Genomic DNA, 16,176 nt, shown 5'->3' with positions numbered 1-16,176 from the left:
GTTAGATCACGGATTATCAAATATATACACATGATTAAACTACCATTTTAACCACTGATAATAAATATACTGGAAAAAATAATAAAAAGACAAAGTTTACTTGAAGTGAAATTGAAATGTAAAATTTACATGATTTACAGACTCAAATAGTTTTTAAACTTGACATAAAACTGCAGTTTTTGCTTGTCCACTAGTAATAAAATCATACACTGCTCGGATTTTAACGCAACACACTAAGTCCAGTTTGTTTAAATTAATGAAAGTAAAGCAGGATGTAATGGGGGCTGTGGCATAAAAAGACATCTGCAACGCCATATGCATTATGTTTATTATAGTACAAGATTTGATTTGCACACACATGGTTTTTACACTATCTCTATATATTGAAGTGGTTTATTGGAACTGAACTAAAAAAAACAACAAAAAAAACTCCTGTTATTTAGGAGTTATGTGAGGTTAGGTTAAATACCCTCTACCATATATTCCTGGAAATATTTCTTTTCTTTTTTTTTTTCTTTTTTAATTTATTTTACCCTTTCATTTTTAACTTAACTGTAACTTTTTTTTAGTTTTTCCCTACTACACAGAAGACAGCTATCAAAGGATCAGGCTGTATATATTTGTAGTAGATCAAATAAACACCTTCAGTCTTGAATTTACTGTCAAAGGGATATGTCATATTATTAGAATATAGTCTCCTGACTGTCTCATAGTTTTCACAGTTTTTTGGATGAAGGTCCCTGATCATCTTCCCCTGCACTGCTAGTCCACTGATTGTTACTTTACTTTCACACTGGATGACAGTAATTCACAGTTGTTGTTCTGTCCCAGAAATGTTCTGAAAAGTCTCCAGTTGATCCAAAATGCTGCAAACAGGGTTCTGATGAGCACTACCAGCAGAGGTCATATTTCACCAGTTTCATCTTCCCTTCTTGGCTCTCTGTTAAATTCAGAATAGAATATAACATTTTGCTCCTCACATATTTAGCTCTTAGTGACCAAGCTCCACAGGACTCCGATAGTGCACTTCACTGCAGTTTACTTACTTTACAGAGGATCGAATGGAATACTTTATTAATCCCTTCGGAGAGCCCTCAGGGAAATTTGGGTATTAATATATTAGTTATATATATATATATAGTTATCGGACCACTCTCTACGGAACCATTCCACATTTGATCCAGTCTGCTAGTTTCCTTAGCTAGGTAATTATTTCATGAATTGGTTTATATAAACTCGGTTATTATAAATTGGAATAATGTGGATCATAGAATACATTTGTTATAATTAGATTATGAAACAATAATTAGATTATGATGATAAAAATAATATATATATATATATATATATATATATATATATATATATATATATATATATATATATATATATATTTTTTTTTTTTTTTACACAGAGTCAAACAGTGATGCTTAAATAGTCTGTATACAGTCACGCAGAAATGATAGGGCCAAATAATACGGTCTCCCAGAATATGCACCCCCTTCTATATCTGACTCCAAATCACTTGCTTAGAACTTAGATAAATAGATCTCCGCTGCCTTGACAACAGCTGCTATGGTGTTAATTCACAAGTTATTGATGATCATGGTCTGAGCATACTCTGAAAATGAGACTAACAGGGACAGATTTACTATTTACCTCTATATCTGACTTCAAACCACGTGCAATGCCATGGTGATAAAATGCTTGACTGTCAGTTATTCTTAACACTTGCACACGCACAGACGAAATCACAAAAGCCACTCAACATCCTGCAAAAATACAGGTCTGCCAGAATATGCACACTCCCCCAGTAAATCTGTCCCTGTTAGTCCCAGCATTTTGATATCTTCAGAGTATGCTCGGACCATGATCATCAATAACTGTTGTGAATTTGGAGATTGCAAGTGATTTGGAGTCAGATATAGATGGGTGTGCACATTCTGGTAGACCTGCTGCCATAATATGCACCTCCCAGTAAATCCGTCCCTTTTGGCCCTATTATTTATGTATGACCATATATAGACCATTACTGTTTGACTTTTTTCTTTTTCTCTGTGTTATATATATATCTATATCTATATCTATAGATATAGATATATCTATAGATATATATTATCACCAGGTTAGTGCAGGCTTTTGTTAAGTTCTTAAGGGTAATAATGACTTCTCGCCATCTACAGGCAAGATGCTGTTACTGCGCTCCTTGAGAAGGGGTGCGTTTCACGGCAGGGGTGCTTTTTGTGGCACGACACCGGACGTGAAGTTTCTGACTGGTAACGTCTGATAAAGAAATGAAACCAAAACGGATATAAAATTGACATAGTTTTATTAGAAAAACACGGAAACTGCCGTGACGTTCATGGTAATAACATCCATGATAACAAAATATTAAAGCCAGAAACCCTTTGCTACTCTTCCTGCTCCATTAACCTGCTACAGAGCATGCGCACTCTAAGTGGTAAAACTACACTTCACTTTGATTAAATGCAGGATATTAAAGGGGCCTAAATAATAAATTTAGCGCTGAACAAACATAAATATTGAAGATATAAAAAATACAAAATATAACTAAATGCAAAACAAAAATAAACAAAATACTACTAATAACAACTAAATTGTTCTGATGTGATGTTATGTGCAGAGTAAACATAGTTTCTATGTGGCTCCAACACTGACTGATAGATAAAAAACTTTACCAGGTTACCATCCAGACTGCGGTCTCTGCAGAGGAGCTGCACGCGGATGCTGCCGAGATGCTGTCCGTGACGTAACGGAGGGGGAGAGGCGGGGCTTATATGTCGTGTTGAGCCTCCGTGAATTTCCGATAGAACCGGTCTGGATGTCTTTCATTCATCAGCACATCGGTGCGTTTCCTGCAGCCCTGTAACCGGAGACCACACCGCTTCCTTTCACCGGCTTTCAGGATTCCTCCGTCGGCATCATCCGCGGTAAGACCCGCAGCAAACGGGGCTGGAGACCGAGTGTCGTCGTCCTATGGGCGGTGAGAAGGAAAATGACCCGCTGTTAGCATCACTGTATGGGCCGTGGTGCTGAGTAGGCCCGCGGAGGTCATTTTGACGGTGTTATATGACGGTCACCGTCCCGGTTATGTCTGTTATTGTTGTGCTTTTATGCTCCATCAAAAGATGGTTAAAGATGACCTTGGTGAATATTTGGACCGGGTCTGGTCGATGGGAACCATCAGTAATGAGGACACCCCCACAAGCTGCATGAAGATGAACCCTGGGACAGCCAATAACCATTTCTGAGTCGAAGCTCGTCATCTGAAGGCTGTCCTGAATATTTAATGCCGGGGAAGTTAGAAACGAGGTCACTGCTGTCAGATCCAGCCTACCCCCCTTATTATTCCAGAAACACATCAGAATTCATCATGAAGAAACTCAATCAGCGGTACGAGGGACAAACTAACAAAAGACTTCTAGAACATGGAAGAGACAGCATATCACATTTGGTCCTTATATTCAGGTTTAATATAATTATTTAAAAAAAATATCCAGTTTTAAGTCCGTCTGTAAATCTAGAAAACATCAGTAAAGATGCAGCTGGTCCACAAAGCTGTCCTCCACCCACCACACTGGCAGCTCCATACACCACAGCTTAGTTTACTTATTAAACTTTCCAGTTTCAAAACAAAAATAATGAACATTTAAGAAAAATAATCAGACATGGATTAGATATTTAAGAAATGATCCGTTGTGTGATCCATTAAACATCGCTATGGATTCCTGGATGCCAGACCTGGTTCTGATGTTGGTGTGTGTGAGTGTGTGGTCAGCTGAATATGGTTTGTGGTGTTAACATGTTCCGAGTGGTAAACAAATGTGCTGTGTAAAAACAGTCCATTGAATGTCCACCATGAGTGAGTACATGATGGCCGATCACATGCAGACCAGTCAGGGATCATTTAGCCTTTTGTTATTTTTAGTATCAACATTTTATTTTTGTGTCTGAATCAATTATAAACGACTGACTTGATCCTTTTTACAGCAGATTTTCTGGATTAAACTTGGAATATTTTCTCTTTTTTAGAAGTGAGTATAAGAAATCCTCAACCCTGAACCAAACAAGGTAAAAAAATGAATGTAAAACAGCTGGAGCTTCAGAAAAATACTGTTATAAAACAAAGATAAAAGTCCAGAGTAAAGACATAGTTTATACCTTTATTATTACATGGAATTTCTTTTGTTTTATTTCAGCTTTTTTTTAATGGATATTAGCACACATAGTAAGAATTAAATGACATATAAATACTGTAAAAAAAAAAAAGCAAAAGTACAAAAAAAAATGTTGAAAAATTACATAAAACTGCTTTTATTGTTTTATTCTGCATTTTCAGGGAAGATTCTTGTATTTGCTCAGTATGACATGTAATAAAACGATATATCACCAATGTAACATTTCATTTAAAATATACTTTACTGATCCCAGTTGGGAAATTCGTCCTCTGCTTTTAATGCGTTTCTAGTTATCGCTGGTTGGGGGTTAAGAGCCGTGTTCAAGGGACCACAGTCTGTGGATTTGAACCTGGGCCCTCCAGCCCTGAGTCCACCTATTTTTATCTCTAGGCAAAATCTACTCTTAATTGAGTATAACATAAATTGACAATCTGAATAAATTCCCAGTAAAATAACAAACTATTAACGCTGTGAAGATATATTTTTCATAGTTTAAGTTATTTTATGTTATTTAACATTTAACATTTACAGTTAATTTCTTGTTTTTAGGGAAAAAAACTGTGAAATAATACAGAAAAATTGTAATATTACAGCTTTTTCTTACAGTGCAGGTTATAGAAACAGCATGGGGGCCCTGTAGGGGCCCACTGGGTGGAGAACGCTGCAGACAGTTAATTTCTGCAGTGTACCTTTACATCCGATGCCAGCTGAGTTAAAAATCAAGCCAGCGAGGTTGTCATGACACAGTAGAAACCAATCAAACATTGACTTTTCTCCACATAGATCTTTACCAGCACCACGAGCAGAAAACTGGGCCAGACTGGATCAGATCACAGGATGTGTGTCAGTTTGCGCCTCACCTCCTGGTCCTGCTAGCTGTCTGTCTGCAGCCATCCAGGGTGTAAAAATCAGCACTGACCCCAGTAACAGTGGTTCTGACTCAGTTTACTGTTTTCTACTCTTCCCTACCCCCCCATCCAAGGTTAACCCGTCAAACTCTCTGGAGCCCCCAATTTCTTATACCCAGTGTTGTGCAAGTAACTGAAAAAAGTAACTAGTTACAGTTACTAGTTACTTCCTTCAAAAAGTAACTTAGTTACTTAGTTGATTACTGACTTGAGAAAGTAATGTGTTAGTGTTAAAAGTAACTTTTAGTTACTAAAAGAACTTTCTTAACCTGTTAAGGCCCGACCTACGAAAAAATGGTTAAAAAAAGTCAAATTTTTACCTACCATTTATTACCATGTGATATTTTAAAAATATTATAATGTGGTTTTCTGCTTCTGGGTATCTCTTAGGGGACTGAAGACGAGTATCAGATTGTGTTCAACAGGATTTTGAGCAAAGTTTAGACCATAAATTGAAGCAAAATGTCTCAGAAACTGTATGTGACAAATATGTCACGTTGGGCTCTTATGGGTTAAATATTCTTCTATTAATATTTTTAGAACTTAATCACATTTTTGTAAGAAATATAAAACAAACTTAAACACAAAGTAATTTTTGATCACTAATTTATTTAAGTCAGGCTAACAGATTCTTTGAAAAATAAAAAAATAAATAAAAATAAATAAAAAGTAATATAATAGCTGCTCAAAAACTACACCTATGTTCCATGCTCGCATCTTTCTCCTACTCTTGTATGTTTTTTATTTTTATTTCCTAGGGGTTGTCACCGTCTCTCTGTCAAGTGACGTTGTGTGTGGGTAGAGGCATGCATGGTTCGGATGCCCGCCGTAACCAAGGAAACGGGTCTGTGAACACTAGTTCCTAAAAGCGAGTGTTCACAGCCCCGTGCATCACCGCTGCAAACAGGAAGAAGCTCACAGCTGCTGGCCAACATGTATTAGTTTAGCTAGTAACGGAGTAATGCACCGTAGGGTGATGGCAAGTGTGTTACTTCATTTAAAGAGTGATTCATTAGACTATTAGTTACTGGCACAAGTTATGGCGTTACATTAACGCATCACTAGTAACGCCTTACTACCTAGCACTGCTTATACTATCACCAATTTCTCAGGAATGGTAGTGTATAACTCTGTGGAGTAAATTGTGATGGATAGCGGGGGCATTGCTACACATAGAGGGCCCCCATCACAAAGATCACGGTATTTTTTTTATCATGAAGACCTGTTGTATTTATAAAATGGGTAACGTTATGTTTCATCTACTTCCGTTTGCTAACCGGACTGTTGCTGCTGCTTCCAAAAAACTGTTGCTGAAACTGAAACGCTGAATAATATAAATTATAATAATTATATGGTTGTAATTTGGGTTGTCACGATACAACAATTTTAAACTCGATACTGATTTAAAGGATGGTGTTCAGTACTCGATACTGTTTTCCATAGAAGGGGAAAAATCTTTTTTTTTTTAAGTCTAAGTCACCAAAAAAAAAAAAAAAAACACAGCCAAAACAATACAATAAAATATATTATTATGTATAAATATAAGAAAAGACATTATCTTTGTAAAATAAATGCATTATTTTAAAGCTCTATTAGCTTGAGCAAAGATACAGTCTTGTCAGACTGCTGACTGTGGTGCAAATAAAAAAAAACTAAAAAACTTTAACCACTAGATGATGTACTTATTAGGGTCCGAGCCATACAAAGTATGGCAAGGCCCTATTGGTACTGACATGTTTTTTATTCTTCTCCTTCTCCTTCTAAGCATTTTGAGCCTAAATATCACCCCCTAAACACCCATGAAAAGTTGTGAAATTTGGCACACACATCAGGCCCGGTGAAAAATTCGATATTCTAAAGTCCGCATACACTTCAATGCAAAATTGGCTCAACAGCGCCACCTAGAGACCCCAAAAATCCCCAAATGAATGGGGTCCCGAAAGTCTACTTCGACATAGGAACACGAAACTCGCCACACACGTATAACACCCCAGGCTGAGCTAAAAAGTCAATGAAACACCTGTTGCCATGGAAACGGTGTGCCCGCCATCTTGGCGTGTGCGGCCATTTTTTTGGCATTTTTTGCACTTTACACACATAGTATTTGAACGAACTAGTCAGAGGGGATTGGTGCGACTGACTCCAAACTTGGTGGAAAGCTTCCTGACAAGTTGGGGACCAAACGCTATTCAAATCTTTCCAATAGCAGAAAGCGTGTTACCGTGGCAACCGACGGAAAATGACCTTCTCGCCATGAAACACGGTTTGCTCATATCTCCTTAGAAATACGTGGGATCTCCACCAAACTTGACAGTATTCATACGTGTAACACCCGAAGTCCAGCAAAGAAGTCAATCGAACACCTGTTGCCATGGCAACGGGGTGCCCGCCATCTTGGATTTCATTGCCATTTGAACGAACTAGTCTGAGGGGATTCGTGCTACTGACTCCAAACTTGGTGGGAAGCTTCCTGACAAGTTGGGGACCAAACGCTATTCAAATCTTTCTAATAGCAGAAAGCGTGTTACCGTGGCAACCGATGGAAAATGACCTCGCCAAGAAACACGGTTTGGTCATATCTCCTTAGAAATACGTTGGATCTGCACCAAACTTGACAGTATTCATACGTGTCACACCCCAATTCCAACAAAGAAGTCAATCAAACACCTGTTGCCATGGCAACGGGGTGCCCGCCATCTTGGATTTCATTGCCGTTTGAACGAACTAGTCTGAAGGGATTTGTGCCATTGACTTCAAACTTGGTGGGAAGCTTCCTGACAAGTTGGGGACCAAACGCTATTCAAATTTTTCTAATAGCAGAAAGCGTGTTACCGTGGCAACTGACGCAAAATGACCTTCTCGCCATGAAACACGGTTTGCTCATATCTCCATAGAAATACATGGGATCTGCACCAAACCTGACAGGATTCATACACGTTGGGTCCTTAACGCATTACACCACCTGTTGTCATGGCGACATCGGGTGGTGGGGTCCAGGCCGCTCGGACCCGATGGATGCCGCTTGCGGCTTTAATTTACATTAATGCCCTTTTCTTCACAATTCTGAAAAACAGATCAATAAACAACAGAACAACATAGTTAAGATGATCTAATTTTTAAACTAAATAAATTTAAAAATATTTTAAAAGGTTTCCTTTTTAAATGTTTTTATCTACAGTCGACATTAACAGGCATTAATATTTGATTGTAAGCTATGGTGGGATCAGCCAGTAGCAGCTTTGCGTGATTCTTTCTGAGTCTGGTCGTGGAGCAGAGGTGATCATCTCCTGCTCGGACTGCTGCTGCGTGAGGACCGAGCCTCTATGTCAGGGGTCTATGTCAGCACCTGCTGCTCACTGAGAAGAGCAAACAATGCATTCTTTCACATCAGTCTCCAACAGTCTCCAGTAACACCAGAAAGAGTAGCTGGAAAGGAGTCGAAATGTCAGACGACTGAGTGGTTAATTGTGTGATATATCAAATAGGGCATCCTGTAGTCATCCTCCAAATGTAAGGTTTGAAAACTGCTAAAATCTTCATGAATAAGGAGGATAAAGTTTTGGCAGTCCATCAGGATGACAAGGCACCTATGAGCCCAAAATAATGAGGCAAAGGCAAATTTATTTGTATAGCAAATTTCATGTACAAAACAATTCAAAGTGCTTTACATAAATCATTACAGCAGGGTGCAGACAAGTGCATTAAAAAAATAATAAAAAATAAAGAAATAAAGATTAAAAGAAATGCAATTAATGAAATAAAAGCAGAAGGAATATGCTAAATTAAAATAGATAAAATGCAAGAAATAAAGTTAAAGACAATATTAAAACATGATTCCAGCTTAAAAGAACCAGATGCAAATCTGGACTTCTAAATAAAAACTACTGAAATGCAGCAGAGAACAGGTGGGTCTTTAACCTGGATTTAAATAAACAGTGTTTCAGCTGATCTGAGGCTTTCTGGGAGTTTGTTCCAGACATGTGGAGCATAGAAGCTGAATGCAGCTTCTCCATGTCTGGTTCTGACTCTGGGAACTGATAAGAAACTGGAACCAGATGACCTGAGGGTTCTGGTAGGTTCATACTGGGTCAAGTGGTCTCTGATGTATTTTGGTCCTAAACCATTCAGAGCTTTATAGACCAGCAGCAGAACTTTAAAATCTATTCTCTGATGAATAGATTTGTGAAGTGTAAAGACCTCAGATCTGGACTGATGTGGTCCACTTTCTTGGTCTTAGTGAGGACTCGAGCAGCAGAGTTCTGAATCAGCTGCAGGTGTCTAATTGATTTTTTAGGTAGAACCTGTAAAAACACTGTTATAATAATCAAGCCGACTAAAGATGAACGCATGGACTAGTTTTTCCAGGTCCTGCTGAGACATCAGATCTTTTACCCTTGATATGTTCTTAAGGTGATAGTAGGCTGACTTTGTAATTCCCTTAATGTGTTTCTCAAAGTTAGGGTCTGAGTCCATCAATACACCCAGATTTCTGGCCTGGTTGGTGGTTTTTAGGTGTATAGACTGAAGCTCTGTGGTGACCTTTAATCGTTTCTCTTTGGCTCCAAAAACCATCACCTCAATTTTGTTTTTGTTTAACTGAAGAAAGTTTAGACACATCCGGTCATTAATCTCTTCAATACATTTCCCAAGAGCCTGTACGGGGCCTCGATCTCCTGGTGACATTGTAATATATATCTGTGTGTCATCTGCGTAACTATGGTAACTAATTTTGTTTTTCTTTATAATCTGTGCCAGTGGGAGCATGTAGATGTTAAACAGAAGAGGCCCCAGGATGGAACCTTGGGGAACTCCACATGTAATTCTTGTCTGCTCAGATGTAAAATTACCTATTGACACAAAGTACTTTCTGTTCTCTAAATAAGATTTATACCAGTGTGGTGCAGTGCCAGAGAGGCCCACCCAGTTCTCCAGTCTTTTAAGTAATATATTGTGGTCGACTGTATCAAATGCAGCACTGAGGTCCAGTAAGACTAAGACTGACATTTTTCCATCATCTGTATTCAAACATACGTCATTAATGGCTTTGGTCAGAGAAGTCTCAGTGCTGTGGTGCTGTCTAAAACCTGACTGGAAGACATCATAGCAGTTGTTTTGTGTTAAAAAGTCATTTAGCTGATGAAAAACGACTTTTTCAATTATCTTACTTAGAAAAGGAAGATTTGAGATCGGCCTGTAGCTGCTCATTTGTGTCTTGTCTAGATTGTCCCGTTTTAGCAGAGGTTTGATTACAGCTGTTTTTAAAGGTTCTGGGAAGACGCCAGAAATTAAGGAAAAGTTCACAATCTGGCCCAGATCTGGCTCCAGAGTCTTTGAAACCTTTTTGAAGAAACCTGTGGGCAGGATGTCCAAGCAGCAAGAGGAGACGTTCAGCTGACATAAGATGTCACCCAGATCTTTGCTGTTAATGGGATTAAACTGTGTCATGGTGCTTAAACTGGTTTTCAATGGACACAGTATGTCTGTTGAACCGGCTGTTGATAAACCAACTACTTATCTGATATTTTGGATTTTTTCCATGAAAAATTTGGCATACTCATTGCAGCCTTGGTGGAATAAAAAGTTCAGGTGCTACTGACACAGGAGGGTTTGTTAACCTGTCAACAATAGCAAATAAGACCCGAGCATTATGATAGTTTTTGCTAATAATGAGAAATAGGACTTTCTTGCATTATTCAGTTGTAGATTATAAGAGTGAAGTTTCTCTTTATACATGTCATAATGAACCTGTAGATTTGTTTTTCTCCATCTGCGCTCGGCTTTCCGACATTCTCTTTTTCCATGCTTTACCAGTGTGGAATTTCTCCATGGAGACTTTTCCTTCCAGAGACAACCTTCACCTCAATAGGAGCAATAGCATCCATAATATTTAAAATTTTAGCATTAAAACTAGTGACAAGCTCATTGGCTGAACCGCCTGACAGGGCAGGTGTTGAAGAGAAGACCTGGTTAAACATCCCACTTGTGTTTTCAGTTATACACCGTTTTGTGATCATCACTGTTGAGACATTTGTGTGAACAGAAACTGTACACTCAAAGAAAACACAATAATGATCAGACAGGCCCACATCACACACAGTAACCTTGAAAACATCCAAACCCTTCGAAATCACCAAGTCTAGAGTGTGTCCTTTAATGTGTGTGGGCTCTGTTATATGCTGAGTCAGCCCAAAGTTCTCCAGACTGTTACCCAGATCTTTAGTCGCTTTGTCCTGAGGATTGTCTACATGGATGTTAAAATCACCAACAATAATTACACAGTCAAAATCCAAACAGATTGTAGCCAGCAGTTCACTAAACTCATCATAAAATTCTCACAGACAATGCCAAATTTGAATTTTTAATATGGCATGAGTAATAACTTTGTTTCTGGAAACCGAGTAATAAAAATTCTAAATGTAAGGCTTGAAAAAGATGAGAGTCTTCATGAGGACCGAGTCTTTTGTGAGTGCTTTTGGATGGGAGAGTATCCTTTGGCAACACCCTCTGGTCACTGAGATAAGCAAACAATGTGCTTTCACGTCAAAAGTCTCCAATAACACCAGAGATAGTCACTAAATTAGTCGCTATTCACTGTTTTGATAAAAGCTGCTTGAGGTCTGAAAAGTCACTAAATATAACAACAAAGTTGCTAAATTGGCAACACTGTAAACAATGAGTCCACCAGGCACCTGCTGTGTGGGGAGGAGCTGCCTTCTACAGTGCCATCCATCCATCCATCCATCCATCCATCATCCATCATCCATCCATCCATCCATCCACCCATCCATCCATGCATCTATCCATCCATCCATCCATCCATCCACCCATTCATCCACCCATTCATCCATCCATCCATCCATCCATCATCCATCATCCATCATCCATCCACCCATCCATCCACCCATCCACCCATCCATCCATGCATCTATCCATCCATCCATCCATCCATCCATCCATCCATCATCCATCCATCCATCCATCCATCCATCCATCCATGCATCTATCCATCCATCCATCCATCCATCCATCCATCCATCATCCATCCATCCATCCATCCATCCATCCATCCATCATCCATCATCCATCCATCCATCCATCCATCCATCCATCATCCATCATCCATCCATCCATCCATCCACCCATCCACCCATCCATCCATGCATCTATCCATCCATCCATCCATCCATCCATCCATCCATCCATCCATCCATCCATCATCCATCATCCATCCATCCATCCATCCACCCATCCACCCATCCATCCATGCATCTATCCATCCATCCATCCATCCATCCATCCATCCATCCATCCATCCATCCACCCATTCATCCATCCATCCATCCATCCATCCATCCATCCATTTTCTGCCGCTTATCCAGAGTCGGGTTGCGGGGGCAGCTGCCTAAGCAGGGAAACCCAGACTTCCCTCTCCCCGGGCACATTCAACAGCTCATCCGGAGGGATCCCGAGGCGTTCCCAGGCCAGCCGAGAGATGTAGTCTGTCCAGCGTGTCCTAGGTCTTCCCCCGGAACTCTTTCCGGTGGGACGTGCCCCGAGCACCTCACCAGGGAGGCGTCCAGGAGGCATCCTAACCAGATGCCTCCTGGACACCTCCCTGGCTCCTCTCGATGTGGAGGAGCAGCAGCTCTACTCTGAGCCCCTCCCGGATCACTGAGCTTCTCATCTCTAAGGGAGAGCCCAGCCACCCTGCGGAGAAAACTCATTTCGGCCACTTTTATTTGCAATTTTGTTCTTTCGGTCACTACCCACTGCAAATCGCTCCAGTGAGAGCTGAAGATCATGGCCCGATGAAGCCAAACAGAACCACATCATCCGCAAAGAGCAGAGACCCAGTCCTTCTACAGTGCCTGTTGAAAATGGGTGAAGGTGGTTTGTCATTTTCCTGAACCAGCAGATGCCAAAGTGGCATTTAAGTATTAATACCTGTGCTTATTGATTTCTAATTTGAAGATGCATTAAGTAACTTTCTGACCTTAAAACTCAGTGTTCTGTACTCGTTTCCTGACACAATGTCTTTTATCATGGACTTTTCAGGAGACGCTGCTGCCCAGCAGCATCCTAAGAGTAAGAAACTCCACTATGGACCATTCTCTTTGTTTACGCTGCCATGTTGGGTGGCAAAAAACTAGCTGTGATCCCGCCCCTGCTGTAGCGACTACTAACTGTTGGGATGGCGCTAGCAGACGTCACACTTTCCAAACCAGTTCAGCACTTATGCAGTCAGGTCAGACAGTGATATTTTGAAAAAAAAACATGCACTTGTTGGTGCTCAAAATCCATATGATTTTCCAAATTCCTGGATAAAAAAATTCCAAAACATCCAACTACCCAATTTACCTTACCTTGACATACTACCAACGCAATCACCGCACTTCACAGGGGCAAAATTAAAAGCATATGAGTCAGATAAATATTTCATTACTTTTTAAAGACTGCTTTGTTTAAGACCACAAAGGAAAATACATGTCCCACTTTTCATTAACATTGAAAACTGTTGTCACTGTGGTGATCCGCAGTGGAGGTTGAATTTGTCGAATATCCAACAAATTTTACTGTGGTCGCATTTACACTGAAATTTTTATTTATTTATTTATTTATTTTTGCTGCTTCATATAAAACATGACTTACGTATAAACTTATTATTTGACTGTCCTTCCAGTTACACATTAACAACGTTTTTGTACTTGTTGTTGAATGAACAAGAATATCTGTGGAAAAAAACATTTTAAAAACTTTAATGTAATTTGTACTCTTCTCTCTTTTGCTTGCTGTCGTCTTTCAAACTTTTCCAGATCATCCTTTTGCCTTTTTTTCTCGGGAGTGCAGACAAACATGAAGATGGACGGGCATAGACTGGTGACAATGGGTTGTCTTTTACTTAAGGGAAGATATAATTAGCCTCAATTACATGTCTGTTAACAACGGACTAACTGACATTTCTGGTCCCAGGGCGCAGTTAAACCACTGGAGTTTGCTGCATTTTAGTGATGCATTGCCTTTACTTTTTCATAAATAAATATATTTAAAATTAGAGCAGCCGACCATAAATAGACTTGGAAAGTTAATATAACAATATTTTAGAAAAACTTACACAGCTGAGAGCTTTCTGACACTTTCCAGTTATCTCGTTTGATGGCAGCAACTCATTTAGCCGTCGTTCAGGGTTTCTACTGGACCATCCAAAGGCACGACACAGATGTACTATCATTTATCTATTTACTTTGTGACGTGAAAAGCTGGCTGTAGAGCTGAGCCGGTAGCAGTATGCCTGCTTTGTTTGTCTTTTTGCCAGTCACATGATCAGTGATGAAAGCTGAGAATGGTCTATCCAACCTTTTCATTTGGGATGCCGCGTTTCTAGTTGATGCAGTAAATTCAGCAATGAACTCATTATTATTATTATCATTATTATAAAAGAACCCCTTTTCAAGATAATGTAGTTTTTTTATGAGACATTAAAATCTGATATATGCACCGACAGTAGATGATAGACTCTAGAGCCTTATTCAGCATTCATTATAGCCTTAAACTTGGAATATTCCTCATACTCTGCATGCTGAGTTGTCCAGTGGGTTTTTTGTGTGATGCTGGTACTTTGGTTGTTGTGATACAGTTTTATTTGTTTTTTTTTGTTGTTGTTGTGGTCTCGGTTATTTTTTAGGTACTCATGATGATTGTCAGCGTTGCTTTCTTGTAAAAGCTGTAGGAAATTCTCTGTTGTGTTTCTGTACCGGTGTAGCAGTTGGTTGTCTTGTGTTAGGTTGAATCAAAGGGTCAGTGCTTCTATCTACTGTAATACTTTCATAAATAAATCTGATTATCAAGAGGAGCCTTATACCCATAAAGCTCCCCTTGGCAAAGCAAACACAGCAGCCAGACCATCATTCTGCTGCTACCATGCTGGACCGGACAAGTTAAATAAATAAATAAATAAATAAAAGCTGGAATATCATTTAATCCATTTGAACCTAAAATCAATTGGTGTTAAATTTACAGTTTTTCAGATGACAGCGGCATCTTCACAATCCTGAGATTATAAATAATCAGTTAATACTAAATATGTGCTGGTTGATAACTGGGTTAAAATATTATTAAAAAGTATATACAAAATATACTATACAGTCAAACTGTTTTACCGCGACATATCAGAGTTGCATGATTACCGGTAAAAACTTTGATGAATTTCTAATTAGTATTTAATTAGTGTTGCCCTAAATAAATCCTAACATGCTGGTGATATCAGCTCAAACTGTGTTAGTCCAGGTGTGTGGCGCACCTCTCTTCTCAAAGAAATCAGGAAGTAGCTACTTCTCACTTCATTTTCTCTCCTTCTTCTTTCTGTCTTTTGTTTTTTGGTAGCCTGATTTTCCTTTCTTAACAACAAAAAAAAGACTTTTTCCCCCGTCTCTTGTGGGGATCACTTGTCATAGGTTTCTGGCAGGAAACGTAACTCAGTTGAAACAACCGGGGCAGGTGTGGACTAGACCAGGTGAGAAGGGCTTCAGAGACCATCCATAATTATTGTAAATGGAGAATTCAGAGCAAACTGGAGCTTGCAATTCTATGAAACTGAGTTATTTGAGGTTTACAATCCAGCCGCAAAATGTAGTGTTTCTTCAGAATTTATATTTTAAATCCACAATGAGCGCCCATGACAGCCCCGTTATTGCTCTGCATCATAGCGACCTCTGTTTTGACTTAGAAATTATGATGAATCCACTTCCAGTGAAACTTTCCACCAATCAGAGAGCTTAAATTGACAGCAATGTCCAATCAGGAGCAGCCAAAGACCAACAAGTGAGCAGCAGGTTTATGTGTGTCTGAAATGAACACGAATAAAGCTCCTCTATGACTGGAATAAAGCCAAGATGTTCACGATGCACAGCGGTGCCAAAAACCAGCTGAGCTGGAGTTTTGTGAGGATAGTATGTAAATCGTAGCATAAATAACTGTAAATAGCAAAGATCAGAGGAAAAAGTGTGAAAATGTAAATAGTTTCTGTTATATGTTTTTCTCCTGAAAGCCAAGAGAAAAGGATATTAAGTTGA

The 16,176-nt window shown here is 39.2% G+C and overlaps 1 protein-coding gene across 2 annotated transcripts in view; it reads left to right on the top strand.

Moving 5' to 3' along the window:
* The first annotated feature begins 2,757 nt into the window (after positions 1-2,757).
* nat16 (N-acetyltransferase 16) overlaps positions 2,758-16,176 on the top strand; it is a 45,511-nt gene continuing 32,092 nt past the window's right edge. For both annotated transcript variants that reach the window (XM_041984865.1, XM_041984864.1), the window contains exon 1: positions 2,758-2,951. The gene's annotated coding sequence lies outside the window, so the exon portion shown is untranslated. The remainder of the gene's footprint in view (positions 2,952-16,176) is intronic.

The sequence above is a fragment of the Melanotaenia boesemani genome, chromosome 5, assembly GCF_017639745.1.
Source record: "Melanotaenia boesemani isolate fMelBoe1 chromosome 5, fMelBoe1.pri, whole genome shotgun sequence".
NCBI lineage: Eukaryota > Metazoa > Chordata > Actinopteri > Atheriniformes > Melanotaeniidae > Melanotaenia > Melanotaenia boesemani.
This window is presented reverse-complemented; position numbering and strand designations above follow the sequence as displayed.